At 42.1% G+C, this 14,892-nt stretch overlaps 1 protein-coding gene across 1 annotated transcript in view; it reads right to left on the reverse strand.

The window, feature by feature from the left end:
• The window catches only part of LOC136883275 (uncharacterized), a 41,610-nt gene extending 40,722 nt beyond the window's left edge, over positions 1 to 888 (reverse strand). The window contains exon 1 of the mRNA XM_067155492.2: positions 767 to 888. The gene's annotated coding sequence lies outside the window, so the exon portion shown is untranslated. The remainder of the gene's footprint in view (positions 1 to 766) is intronic.
• Between the last annotated feature and the right edge of the window lie 14,004 nt (positions 889 to 14,892).

Genomic DNA, 14,892 nt, shown 5'->3' on the forward strand with positions numbered 1-14,892 from the left:
ATCAGCTAATAAGCTACTATAGGATTTTTATCAGACCCCGCAAATGGACTTTGCATATGATTTTTCATGCGGTTGATTTTGTGATCGTTCAAGGTTGGCTTGATTATAGACGAGATGCAGAAAACTGGGAATTTCAGAAGAGACAGCAACTGGACCTTCTTTCCTTCCGTATCAGGGTAGCAGAAAAGGGTTTCTGGGAAGAAAGAGGGGACGTCGTTCTGGAGATGGAGCTGCTTCAGACTGCAAATTGTACAAAGAAGAAGAGGAGAATGACGCCCTGCTCAGGAAATACAGTATGATTCCATTGATCATTTACCTCTGCGTGATAATGGAGCTCCAAATCGCTACAAATTTCCAAAATGCACGGACAGTTCAAGGATTCAATGTAGGAAGTGTAAAGTGCATCTCTGTCTCAAAAAGGACAGAAAGTGCTTTCTGCAGTTCCACACAAAACTTTAAATATGTGTTCAAACATTGTTTCCTAGTTTCTGTATATTGTTCATTGTAGTTATGTTCAAGAACTAGCGAATATTTGACTCATTTGACTTATGCTGTGTAAGTTTCATATGAAATTTTATGATGCTTGAGTCCCGATGTACACAATTGTGCACATTAATTATCTCTGAAACTGTAGGTCACATCAAAAAAAATTTCGAACAAAATATGATCAAAACACTCTCCTGAATTCAAAAATTAAATCACATATTTTTATTTTATTTAAAAGAAAATTCAGGACTGAAAGGGTTAAAACTGACCATACTCTTACCTTTCTGTCTCACACAGGCCGCACTCACGAAGTGCTCTCGGAGAATTCACTTGTCACTATAAGCCAGCTCACGGGCTGCTGCCTCTCTTTATATAGTCTGTTGTCGCTACATGCCGTTACACCCCACATGCTCCTCCTTTGTCCCGTACAGAGGATCACTCATGTTGCGTGAGCCGTAAGGAACAATGTTCAAGATGAGGCCCATTGTCTAACACCAGATTATTGTGAAAGTGTTCTTATGAATGGGGAAGTATCGGAAGTACAAGTACCACCATTTTGTGCCCTTGCTCTCTCTTCGTGTAGAAGGACTTTAACCTGTCTCCACAGACAGTGACAATGCGTAATTACACTCAGGGGTTCACACCTTGCAACAGGGCTACCCAAAAGGAGTAAAATGCAAACTCGTGTCCTTGCCCTGAGGTGATGCAACTCTTTTCAGGCACATCCCTAATAGAGGTGAGCTGCATGTACTATTTTAACCACATAACAACCCTCCTGCCATTCTTAAATTTCCGACAGTGCCGGGAATCGAACACGGGCCCCAGAGGACGGCAGGTAATAGTGCTAACCATTGCGCTACGGAGGCGGACGCCTACAAGAGGTTGAGGCTAGGAGGAGAGGTTCAGGGAAGCTCCGGATTAATTATACCAGGTGGCTCACGGACGCCGTATTTTCTACTTATAAATGTCCCGCATGCATAAGTGATGTGTGGGGTATCTAACAACTGATTTTAACAGGGGAACTACTGCCAGCTGGCAGGTTACGTCAGAATATGAAGATTTAAGAAACAGAGTCACACACGCAGCATGTTACTCAGCGCTGCCAGTCGAATGCATCCCTTGCATTCGTAAACATCGCTTTCGACCGCATAGTTCTAGGCTGGTGTATGCTAGAGCCGCACTATATTTGCTGTCTGCATATCGGCAATGGCTAGTGTGATCAGCAGCGGTGAATATATAGACATAATTTTAAACTGGACAACCTGGTCGGAATGCAACAGAAGCTCCAAACAGACGTACGCCTTCTACACACACATTTCGCCGAACAGTATTCGTTTTTGTTCCATGCAATCATCTCTTTTATCGAGTTGAATGTCTACACGTGTCTAAATTAATAAGTTATTAGATTTCATTTACGGCATCTACAAACAGTAGCGGCGGTTAAGGGGTGGGGTGAGGAGGGACAGTCGCTCCCACCCGCACTTTGTAGAGTAAATATGACATTTATTCCATTTTAGCCAGCTGGAACTAGGAATTATTTTTAAAAAAGCTATTTGTACAAGCCTTGTTGCCTTATATGCTAAATCTTTCCTTTATTGTATAGCGCTACGGCAAGTAGTGGAGACGTTGCATGTGCTGTGAGGAAGGGTAGTAGGGGTACAAATTTTTGCCGAGGTCGTGGCCACGGAGTTATAATTCACCCGCTTGCCGCGCGCATTCGTCAGTTTGGCAGTCTCTTTATTGTCTGTTAGTTTCTTAGTGTATATTCAAATACTAAATGATTATTAATTGCATAATCATGCCGTACATCTATGTAATTGTACAGGGCGATCTGGCCGTGGGGTTACGGGCGCGCAGTTGTGAGCTTGCACTCGGGAGATAGTGGTTTCGAATCCCATTGTCGACACCACTGAAGATGGTTTTCCGTGGTATCCCATTTTCATACCAGGCAAACGCTGAGGCTGTACCGTAATTAAGGCCACGTTTGGTTCCTTCCCATAAGTTCTATGTGTGTCGGTGCGACATAAAGTCAATTGTAAAAAACAGATATATTTAATTGTAAAATGTAATTTCAACGCGAGAGAATACCAACTTTACATTCACCGGACTAAATTATTTCGTTTGTATTATGCTTTTTTATAAGTAAATGTAATTAATCAGCACCGTGGATTAGGCCTATCCGTAATAATAGTTTTTCTGAGATTTTGATTCAATGCTGTATAATAAAATTTTCACCAGGTCTCACAAACATACTACAGGGCATTTACTTAATAAATAACATAACACAAAGAAATAACTTAGGAACGTTGGTATTAGCTCCTATTGATATACGATTACAACTGATTTTTTTTTTCTTTTACAATTGGCTTTACGTCGCACCGACATAGATAGGATTTATGGCAACGATGAGACAGAAAAGGGCTACGCGTGGAAAGGAAGCTATTTTGCTAGTTGTTTTACGTCGCACCGACACAGATAGGTCTTACGGTGACGATGGGACAGGAAAAGGCTAGGAGTGGGAAGGAAGCGGCCGTGGCCTTAATTAAGGTACAGCTCCAGCATTTGCCTGGTGTGAAAATGGGAAAGCACGGAAAACCATTTTCAGGGCTGCCGACAGTGGGGTTCGAACCTACTATCTCCCGAATACTGGATACTGGCCGGACTTAAGCGACTGCAGCTATCGAGCTCGGTGGGAAAGGAAGCGACCGTGGCTTTAATTAAGGTACAGCCCCAGCACTTGCCTGGTGTGAAAATGGGAAACCACGGACAACCATCTTCAGGGCTGCTGACAGTGGGATTCGAAACTACTATCTCCCGAGTGCAAACTCAGAGCTGCACGCCCGTAACCCCATCGCCACCTCGCCCGGTATAATTACATAGAAGTACGGCATGATTATGCAATTAAAAATAATTTCGTATTTGAATACTCACTAAGAAACTAACAGACACTAAAGAGGCTGCCAGACTGATGAATGCGCGCGACAAGTGGGTGAATTATAACTCAGTGGCCACGACCTCGGCAAAAAATATATACCCCTACTACCCTTCCTCACAGCACAGGCAAAGTCTCCATTACTTGCCGTAGTGCTATACAAATTGGTTAGCGGCGACGAATAGCATTTTGTGCGTATTTCCGTCAATAATTATGTTAATAATTAAAGAAAATAAACGAATGAATTAGCAGATAAGATAACAAGGTTTGTACAAACAGCTTTTTAAAACAATTCCTAGTTCCAGCTGACTAAAGTGGAAAAAAAATGTAATGTGTACTCCACAAAGTGGAGGAGGGGGGGGGGGGAGCGACTGTCCCTCCTCGCCGCACCCCCTAATCGCCGCTACTGTTTGTAGACACGCCAAAGTTGTAAAAAGGAAATCTAATAACTTATTTATTTATACACGTGTAGACATTCAACTCGATGGAAGAGTTGCATGTATGAAACACAAACTAATACTGTTCGGTGAAGTACGTATGTAGAAGGCATACGTCTGTTTGGAGCTTCTGTTGCATTCCAACCAGATTGTTCAGATTAAAATAATGTCTGTGTATTCACCACTGCTGATCACACTAGCTACTGCCGATATGCAGACAGCAAATATAGTGCGTCTCTAGCATACACCAGCTGAGAACTATGTGGTCGAAAACGATGTTTACTAATGCAAGGGGTGCATTCGACCAGCAGCGCTGAGTAACATGTTGTGAGTGTGACTCTTTCTTATCTCTTCATATTCTGACGTAACCTGCCCGCTGGCAGTAGTTCCCCTGTTAAAATCAGTTGGTAGACACCCCACACATCACTTATGCATGCGGGACATTTATAAGTAGAAAGTACGGCGTCCGTGAGCCACCTGGTATTATTGGAAGCCCTATATTTTTTTATTCAATCCGTTTACCTTCCAGGGTTGGTTTTCTCCCCGGACTTAGCAAGGGACAGCCTCAAGGGCGACATTTGGTCGGGGATACAACTGGATGTGAAGATTGGAAGGGATGTGCAGGAAATGGGGAAGGAAGCGGCCGTGGCCTTGAGTTAGGTACCATCCCGGCATTTCCCTGGAGGAGAAGTGGAAAACCACAGCAAATCACTTCGAGGATGGCTGAGGAGGTAATCGAACTCCCTCCCTCTCTACTCAGTTGACCTCCCAAGGCTGAGTGGACCACTTCCAGCGATCGTACCACTTTTCTAATTTCGTGGCCGGGCCGGGAATCGAACCCAGGCCTCCGGGGGTGACAGCTAATCACACTAACTACTACACCACACCGGCGGTCCCTATTTTAAAAAAATGCTGAAAGCATTCACGTACAGTATTTAGCCTAATTCTCCATATATATTATTATCTTGCCGGTCCCACAGTATAGGAGTAGCGTGCTTTCCTCTTCCCCGAGGCCCCGCGCTCGATTCCCGTCTACCTGGATCTAATCGAAAGATTTTTTCCCTCCATTTGGTCGAATTTAGACCCTGTTGAATTTTAAACAAACTGGCAAAAAAATTTAAGAATAGAAGGAAAGGAATGAAAGAAGTCTTACAAAAATAATTTCCTTACTTTTGTTCCACACCACTTTTCGAGCCCTTACCCGAATCTGATTTTTGCCAAAATAAGCACGATTTGAGAACTCACCATGGCGGATATTTTCAGCCCAAATTCGAGGTTGTGGCTTTTTTTAGCCTTTTGGGAGCTACGCCTCTATACACGATGTTACAATAAGGTAGCCCAAACTTTTAGGATAATAGTAATTAATGGCATGTAGCCTCCAATGAGGCCTGGTGCAGGTTTTTCAATTTGACGCCAGTCTACCAAATTAGATGTTCCTTCCACTGATGATTATTCCATACTAGACTCCCTCTAGCTCTACCGAGCTCGATAGCTGCAGTCGCTAAGTGCGGCCAGTATCCAGTATTCGGGAGACAGTAGGTTAGAACCCCACTGTCGGCAGCTCTGAAGATTGTTTTCCGTGGTTTCCCATTTTCACTCCAGGCAGGCTGTACCTTAATTAAGGCCACGGCCGCTTCCTTCACACTCCTAGCCTTTCCCTGTCCCATCGTCGCCGTAAGACCTATCTGTGTCGCGATGTAAAGCAACTAGCAAAAAAAAAAAAGTATTAGCTCTGTATGCCCTAGTCCTGATGATAAATTACAGGTTAGTGCTGATAATCAACGGGATTTCATCTTAGAAAAAGATAATTAAGCACCTCCAGATGGTGGTGGTGGTGGTGGTGGTGATTAGTTTTAAGAGGAAGTACAACTAAGCAACCAGGAAGGTTTTTTTTAACAGAAGATTAAAAGAAGAAAAGAAAAATAATTCTGAACCAGAAAGGGAGCTTCAAGAAATTAAATCTCCTAATAAACAGATGAACATTTCTAATGAAACACTAAGTAGGAAAAAGAAGATAACTGATACCATATTGAAGAAGAGAATACGTACTAAAAATTCAAAAGGCATGCGTTATGATGAGGAACTTCTACTGGAAGCATTCTATTGAAAATTAAACCACTGAAAATTTACAGGCATCATAGACAGCATGACCTTCTGCCACTCTCATCACCATCACATCTTCACAGTCTGTTGAAAGTATTCCTACGGTATCAGTAATCATTCAGTCATGCCATTTCACAAGCCTTTAACACTTATGATGATGATGATGATGAAGGCGACAAGACCAGGTTAGAAATATTAATATTTGACGATGTGAAACTAAAAGGAAAAATACAGTTTAATGGCACTTTAAAAATAGATGGATATGTGGACTTTGATGAGCTCACACCAGAAGATCAACAAGCAAATATTGCAAATCATGTCCTAGTATGCCTTTGCTGGCAGGATGTAGTGTTTACAGTGCACTATGTCTTCTGGTATGGGCTAGAATAAATTTGTTACTTTCATTGACCTGTCTCAGTCTCATCCTTGGCTTTGACAATATGAAAGTGACCAAGGTATGTGCGATTCTAGTAACACCGTTCCTTATGCAGCCAGTCCCTGTTATGAATGGTGTGAAAATATCGCTCATAGGGTGGGTTGGTGCATGCATTTCAGTGGACATGGCAGACTGATATGTAATAGCAACTTCTGACTCAGTGAGGAAAGCAACAGGAAACTACCTCACCCCTCATTTCCCTAGTATGCCTCTTCAGTGACACCTAGGCTTCTATGACAGCTGTTGGTGGAGCTGTAGAGGATCAAACCAGCCTTTGGGCTGAATACCCCACATGTCCTAGTATTTATGTTTGTACCACTAGGTACAAGCTATTGCAATATATGCAAGTCGTAATTACACACCTGGTGATATAGTCAAAAATAATTATTCAACTAGAAAAAGTTGGGATTGACATTGTTGGATTTGTGTGCAACTGGAGTCAGACAAACAAGAAAGCTTGGCAAAATCTTGATATCTGTGGTAAACTAAATAACTTCAGTTTAATTTCAAATTTCAAAAGCTGGTTCTATTCCTGTGATTTTAACTTCAGTTTAGTTTATTGCCTTTCTTATATGGCGGGGCTCAGGCTATGAAGCCTGCTATTATGCCAAACCATATTATACAACAGCTTTATACAATTTACAGAATAATGTACATAAAATCATTTTTACATATATTTCTAAAAATCACTAAAATTAATTTACTTAACCTCTATAATTTTGTATCCTTGTTGATAATTAAGAGCTAATTATTAAATTCTTACGTTAGTAAAATCTACTTTCTACATATTTGTGTACCACATTAAACATTTCCTTTTAAATAACTTCAGATTGCCTATGCCTCTAATTTCAGCTGGGATTGAGTTCCAGGAACGTATGGTAGCAGGTATGAATGAGTTGTTATACGAGTTACTGTGGTGAATGGGAATGGACAAGAGGGAACGTGTGGATGACCTTGAGGGAACTCTATCGGAAGGGGAGAGGTATTTAAAGTCTGTTCTAAGATAGTCTGGTTTGCTTGTTTGCAGAACACTGTGGAGAAGGGAAACAGCATGGTATTTACGTCGTTCAGTCAATCTTAGCCACGACAGCTGAGATAGGAAAGGGCTAATATGAGTTTGGATTGGGATATTTAATACGAATCGGGCACAAGCATTGTAGGCTCGCTGTAGTCGACATGAAAGTGTTTTGCTCATACTATTATAAACTACATCTCCGTAGTCAAATATTGGAAATATTAGACTCTGTACTAATAATTTTCTTGTGTTTCTTGGGAGGAAGTCCCTCATCCTTTTTGTAGAATGTAATGAGTAGAATACTCTTTGACAAATTTTTGTGACATGTTCCGACCAACTTAAATATTTATCGAATACTACTCCAAGGTTCTTTACATGATTGCTAAATGTTACTGGTATTCCACTGAGCATAACACTGGGTATAGACTTGTTTTGTATTTTAGCATGAGATTTATACATGCCAATTATGATGGCCTGTGATTTTGATGGGTTCATTTTCAGGCCATGTCTGCTAGTCCAGTCATTAACATTTGCTAAGTCTTCGTTTAACTTAGTGATTGAATTGTTTAAGTCATTAGGCTTTGTGTGAATATATAACTGAATATCATCTGCATACAGGTGATATTTACAGTTGGTCAGCGTCTCAGATAAGACGTTCATGTACAGTGAGAACAAAAGTGGTGACAATACTCCTCCCTGAGCCACGCCCATCTTAGTGGTTTGCCACGAAGATGTATCGTTTCCCACTGAAACGCGCTGCTGGCGATCACTAAGATAGGAGTGTACCCAGGTTAAAGTGCTGTAAGAAAATTTCAGTGCCTTAAGTTTAGCGAGTAATATGTCTCTATTTACACAATCGAAGGCTTTGCTTAAGTCCAAGAGAACAAGTATAGTCATTTGTCCTTTATCTATCGCTAGTTGCATGTCATTTGTCACTTTAACTTATGCAGTGGCAGTACTGTGGTAAGCATTCTCAATCCTATCAGCACCTCCTGAAGTGCATTAGAAACTATTTTCTTCCCAAGGAAAGTTCTATCTATCAAGGGTACAGTATCAGCATTAACTACTACAGGCTAGTTTATGAAAAATATTCCCTCCAGGAGTCTGCAGGTTTGTGGATATGTCCAAAAATAACCTCATCGCATATCAATCCTAACAGTTTTCAGAAAATGAATGATCGTTTGGTATTCCAGTTATTCATCAGGGCTATGACAAATGTAATACATTTTTTATAGAGACAGTTACACTAATCGTTTTGAAGGAAGTGAAGCCACAGAAATTTTAACGATGGACCTCAATGATGTTTTTGATGCATTGCATGCCAAAACTCCTAACAAAATGTGTGAAATGAGTGAGATTTTAAAAGCAATAAACAATACATTCACCTCTGAGAGAACTCTTGAATCCATGCGTGTGACACTTAAATGCCCAATAGAACATGCATAATATTTGCGGAGCTATGGTTTTTCTTATGTGCTTACAAGAAATTAAACCAAGTCCCTTGGAAAGGCACTTTGGTATCCTGCAATCCATGAACTGTGATGATCACCCTTCAACAGTGGATTTTTTGCATTTGCACATATTACAATCAGCATATGTCCTGCTAAGCAATGCCCTGAGACCTAAAGGTGGTATAACTGCCAGTCTGAAGTTGAAGTGCCCTTAACATTATTTTTCAGTCAGATTAGAGTCATGGCAAAAGCTGTTGTCAAAGAAAATGCCAAAATCATAAGTACAGCTCAGGAAAAAATTTTCAGCAAGCTTACCTTTGATCAGTCACCATTATCAAGTTGGGAAGATGAACCAATAGCTTCTTTCACCAATTCAAAAATGAATGTAATTCATCATTTCTATCGTTATGTTGTTAAATATGCAAGCAAAGTGACAGACTGTACAGCATGTATTGATTCTCTGCAAAACAATATAGAGAAGGCAAAAGGCATTTTCAGCCCTAAAAATTCTACAAGAATATACTGTAGTACCCCAGTAACTCATACCACTCATATCAAATGAACAGTTATTGATGTTTTCTCATGTAGAGGAAGTTGTCATAAATCTTAGTGTACAAGGAGCATTATGGGGAGAAATGTCCCCCTCCATGGCTAAATGGTTAGCGTGCTGGCCTTTGGTCGCAGGGTCCCGGGTTCAATTCCCGCCAGGGTCGGGAATTTTAACCATCATTGGTTAATTTCTCTGGTACGGGGGCTGGGTGTATGTCGTGTATGTGTCGTCTTCATAATCATATCATCATCATCATCACCACCACCATGACAGGTGTCAAATCAAAAGACCTGCACCAGGCGAGTCGAACATGTCCTCGGACACTCCCGGCAGTAAAAGCCAAGCCATTTATTTCATGAGAGAAATATTTCAAGAATGTTTGAATACTTAACCTTCTTGTGGACTTTGGGTGCTGTACTGAACATGCTCAGGACTTGATACCAAATTTAATTTTCCTTTACATGCAAGCATATCCGGACTGACTGATGGTGAAGTGCGGTAACAGTAAAACCACGGTAGCTACCGTGAGTAAAATATCTTGATTTTTTAAGGTTATAACTGATAACTGCAATTGAGTTTGATGTCATGGTGAATTAAAGCAAGATCACTTGGCTCAACGAGACATTACACGTTCGAGATATTCGTTAAGATAATGACGAACCAATTTCAGAAGTAATGTCATTATTTCTCTACTAAATATTTCCTATGTATTTTTCACGTATTACTTTCAAAACAAGGAGCGGAACACCATATCTTCATTTGCATGAAACACAGATCTCACATAAACACAGTCATCGATCAGTAAACAGAATGAACAGTCCTGAAACACCACAATAATGAAAAATACGGTGTTAAATCATTTATTTAAACGATAAATTCCGAATTAAGTCACATCAGATCCCATTTAAAACCACGTGTTCAGAGACAGCTGATTAAAGCAGTATTGCCAGATCAGATAGGATATGTAAGCAAATACAGTAGAGTCCTATTTATGGCCCGAGGTATGGGACGCCCAGAGTAATGACACTTGGAGCACGACTAGCGCACCTGGAGGTTAAAGGTGCTAAGCATAGGTCTGGTTCGTGCTGTAATGGCATAATCTAGCTCGGTGATGAATGCAACGTCAAACTACCTCACTCCTCATCTTGCCTAATATGCCCCCTTTTGTAGCCACCTCCAGTTTTTGCAGTTTACTTATAACCGCATAACCTCCCGTGGTGTAGTACTATTTTTTTATCCAACCAGCTTTAGGGTCAAAAGACAGTTTTTAGAGAACCAACATGTCTGAATTTTATCCTACAATAGTGTCCCCTATGAGCCAGTAAATGTACTGACACGAGGCTAGTGTATTTGAGCATGTTACTTACTTTACTTACTTTCAATGCTTTCATTCTCCACCCTGAAGGGGTGGGGCGGGCCACCTAAAGGGTAATGCCCTTTCTCTGGCCAGAAGATTAGAAGGGGTTGGGAAGAAGTGAAAGAAGAGGGAGATGGGTAATAAGCGGTATGAATAAGTAAGGAGGGTAGAATAAAGGACGTGGAGGTTATTTAGAGCTTTGGGGACAGATTTGCCAATACAGACGGGCTATGCGCGAGGTGTGGAGGTTAGAGTGGTGTACTTGGATGGAGATGAAAGATTAGAAGTTGGAGGGTAGCAGTGAGATTGCAAAGGGAGGTAGTGAGGAGATGAAGGAGTTCTAACGTCAGAAGGGGTGGAGAGAAAATACTTGTCGGTGGAAGGGGCGGACAGACTGGTTGACGAGGTTCGAAGGGAGGAGGGGCTGGCCGGAGGCGACGAGACATGTTTGGAGGGGAATGGCGAGGGGATAGGGGTGGTGAATGAGAGGGTTCCACTTTATACTGATGGCGGTAGATAGTTGCTCCGTTGTGAATAAGCTGTTGTACATCGTCGGCAGTTGGAAGGTGTAGTCGGACAAGATGTGTAGGACCAGAGGCATTCTGGATCCTGGACGCACAGCGGGCGGGGACACCAGCTGCATGAAGTTCCCGGAGTATTTCTCGTGCTGAGATTGTAGGGTCGATGCCGCGAAGTACACAGCTAGGCATAGCTGTGGATGATGGTGGTAGCTGCGTGGGCGATGGTGAAGACTCGGCAGTTGCTGCGGCGTCATCGTGTGAAAATGGCGGGGAAGGCGGTGCTGCGGGGGAATCCAAGACATTCGTAGGGGGTTGCTGGGGGTTAGGTTGTGTGGGAAGTGAAGTAAGAGGGAGGGATGATAGCATTATGGACGAAGGATGGCAGGTTGTTACAATAGTGGGGGGAATATGGGAAGGGGTAGAAACTGAAGCCATGGTGGTGGTGGTGGTGGTGGTGGTGATGGTGGTGGTGGTGGTGGTGGTAGTGGTTGTGGTAGTGGTAGTCGTGGGGGAAGTGGGAAAAGGGGGCAATGATTGTTATTGCGATGTCCCGGGTGGAGAATCAACTTCGGCGAGCAGGGTAGCAGGATCTACGTTGAGTTGGGCGGTGATGTTCGGAAGAGTAGGCTCCGCTTGGTACAAGCGTTGGTAGATAGTAACGCCGGTGTCGAGGAGACGGGCCACATCGTCCACTCTAGGGATATACAGAAGAACCTGAGATGACCGTAGTCCAGTAGTGCCGTCCAACAGCCTACAGACATCGTCGATGGGGGCGCCGGTTGAGCGGAGTTCATAATAGAGGGCAGTATCGGTGAGAGCGGGATCAACACCTCTGATAAGACAGGTATGCATGGTGATGTTGGGAAGGCTGACCTCCAACTAGGTGCCAGCCTATACGTTTGTCTTGAGGTCGGCGGGGTAGCGAGTATATAGATGAAGGCCACCCGGACGAGCAAAAGTTTTGAGGTGCTGCGATGGAGTATACATCCGCTAGCGAAATCGAAGAAGCTGTCGTCGTGTGTTGATGATGTAGCGTCATGTCTTGAGCATGTTTGAATACTACTGGAGTTAGCTAGGATCAAGCTGCTAGCTTGAGCTCAGTGCTATTAAGTCACAAAGCCTCATTACATGTAAACTTATGTCTAAAATTTACAGTAAAATCTCTGTTGCATTACATTTAACACTCTCATTGGTATGTTCTATAACAAATAAGTTACATAAAGATACTGCTACAAATAAGGTGTGAATTGAGGACTGCACATCACAGGAGTAACACTAACTGTGCCATTTCACTGTTCTCAATGAAGTCTGATTGGAACAAAAATGGAGTCTTAGCTGTGAGAACGTCAGTGATAAAACATCAAAGCATTCCTAAATGTCAATAAAGGAATAATGTTTTCGTCAGGTACTTGAGGAGAAAGAAGCATAGAAGGCGGTGACAAAGAAAGACGCGAGAAGATTGTTAAAATTTATTATTGGAAAATAACATTTGATTCGCACTGAAGGTATAGAAGTAGAACGTCACCCAAGACTGCTGAAGAGGAATGATAATATCAACAAAGCGAAAGTTAAATACACAAATATAATCAAAATAATTGTCTACGAGTTATTTGCAAGACACTGACGTTGAAGGATATTCACATCACTTAAAAAAATAAAATTATTCCAGCAGACAGAAAGACTTCCGCATTACTAAGTCACATTATCCTGTATTTGATGTAAGTTCTACCTATTAATACAGAGCTGCTGAAATGTCCCTATGTTTTCCCTACTATGTTACATTTTTCTCTACTTTGAATTTTAGTGCCCGGTATTTTGTTTATGAGCATAGAGTATTGGTAGTAATCCTAATTTGAAATAACCTGACCCCAATATGTTAACTTTCGTAACTACAATGTACGAGATTTCTACAGAGAATTCGGAGGACAAGTCCGTGGGTATGCTCCTCAAAACCTGGCTTTCAAAAGATCAGATGGAAAACTTGCATTCAGTAATCAGGATAATTGTCAGGAATTAGCACTTTACTTCGCTGATCTCCTCAACTGTCCAGAGCCCCTCACAAGATTCCCTCAAGAACCCCCAAGGCACACTCTCCCAGAATCTCCACCACCGACAGAGGAAGAAATCCGCGGCCACATCCTCAAACTTAAAAACAATAGGACCTCCGGAGAAGATGGCATCATTGCGGAACTTCTGAAAAATCTTGGACCTAACTCCCTCAAGGAGCTCACTCAAATCATTACAGATATCTGGCAATCGGAAGAATTACCTCAGGACTGGAAGTGCGCCCTCATCCACCCATTACACAAAAAGGGAGATAAGACTGACGTAAACTATTACAGGGGCATTTCTCTTCTCCAAGTGACTTACAAAATTCTTTCAGCTTGCCTTTTGAAGAGAACACAAGAACAACTTGAACAAAGTATTGGCGAATATCAAGCAGGCTTCCGCCCTGGTCGCTCGTGTGCAGAACAAATATTCAACTTGAAGGCAACGCTTAAATACAAAGCATTGAGGAACAAACCGGTCATCTGCATTTTTGTTGACTTCAGGAAAGCGAACGACTCGGTTGATCGACAGTCTCTCTTCGTTATTCTTGAGGAACTGGGGCTTGATTCCAAGACCCTCAACCTCATCAAGGCAACACTCACTGACACTATCTCCAAAGTTAAATTCATGGGGGAGATCTCTGAACCATTTCCGATTAAAACTGGCGTCCGACAAGGTGACAGCTTATCTCCGCTTCTTTTCAACCTCGTCCTAGACAAAGTCATCCGCGAGTGGGAAAAGTTATTGAAAGACATGGGATACTGGCGCCCCATACGACTAGGATGACCCAAAGACGGTATTGAGATATCATGCCTCGCTTTTGCAGATGACCTGGCCATACTTACAGATGATGTATTCACAGCCGTTAAACAAATTGAAACCCTTAGCGAATGTGCTGGAAAGGTTGGCCTACAAATTTCCTTTGAAAAGACCAAGTTCTTCTGCTCTAAACTCGACATCCAAAATTTGAACACGACACATGGGCAAATCAACCGAGTACCACACTTCAAGTACTTGGGAGAAATACTTGAACCAATGGGAGGCGAGAAGGCTGCCCAGAAAATTCGCCTACAAAAATTTCGGAAAGCCTACGGTAGGGTTCACAACATATACAATAAAAAGTGCTTGTCCCGCCATGCAAAGATCAGACACTATAATACAGTAATAAAGCCCGAAGTCTTATATGCCAGCGAGACCCTTACACTAAACGGGAAAGGTGACCTAGAAAATATTTTAAAAGAAGAAAGAAGAATCCTGAGGAAAATTCTCGGCCCCCGAAAAACAGAAGATGGATATAGACTGAGGTCACGCAAAGAGACAGAAGAGCATTCCAACATTGCAGCAGACATCCGTAAAAGACGTCTGAAATTCTATGGGCACGTCCACAGATTGCCGGCAAGTAGACTGACACACAAGATTCTCACCTACATAGAACATCTAAAAAATATTCCATGGGTACTAGAAGTGAAGAAGGATCTGGAAAAAGCCCAGATAAACCCAAAAAAACCGCGGACAGAAACCTTTATAGGAAAAAAATTAATGGATGGAAAGTGCA

Source organism: Anabrus simplex, chromosome 11, assembly GCF_040414725.1.
Source record: "Anabrus simplex isolate iqAnaSimp1 chromosome 11, ASM4041472v1, whole genome shotgun sequence".
NCBI lineage: Eukaryota > Metazoa > Arthropoda > Insecta > Orthoptera > Tettigoniidae > Anabrus > Anabrus simplex.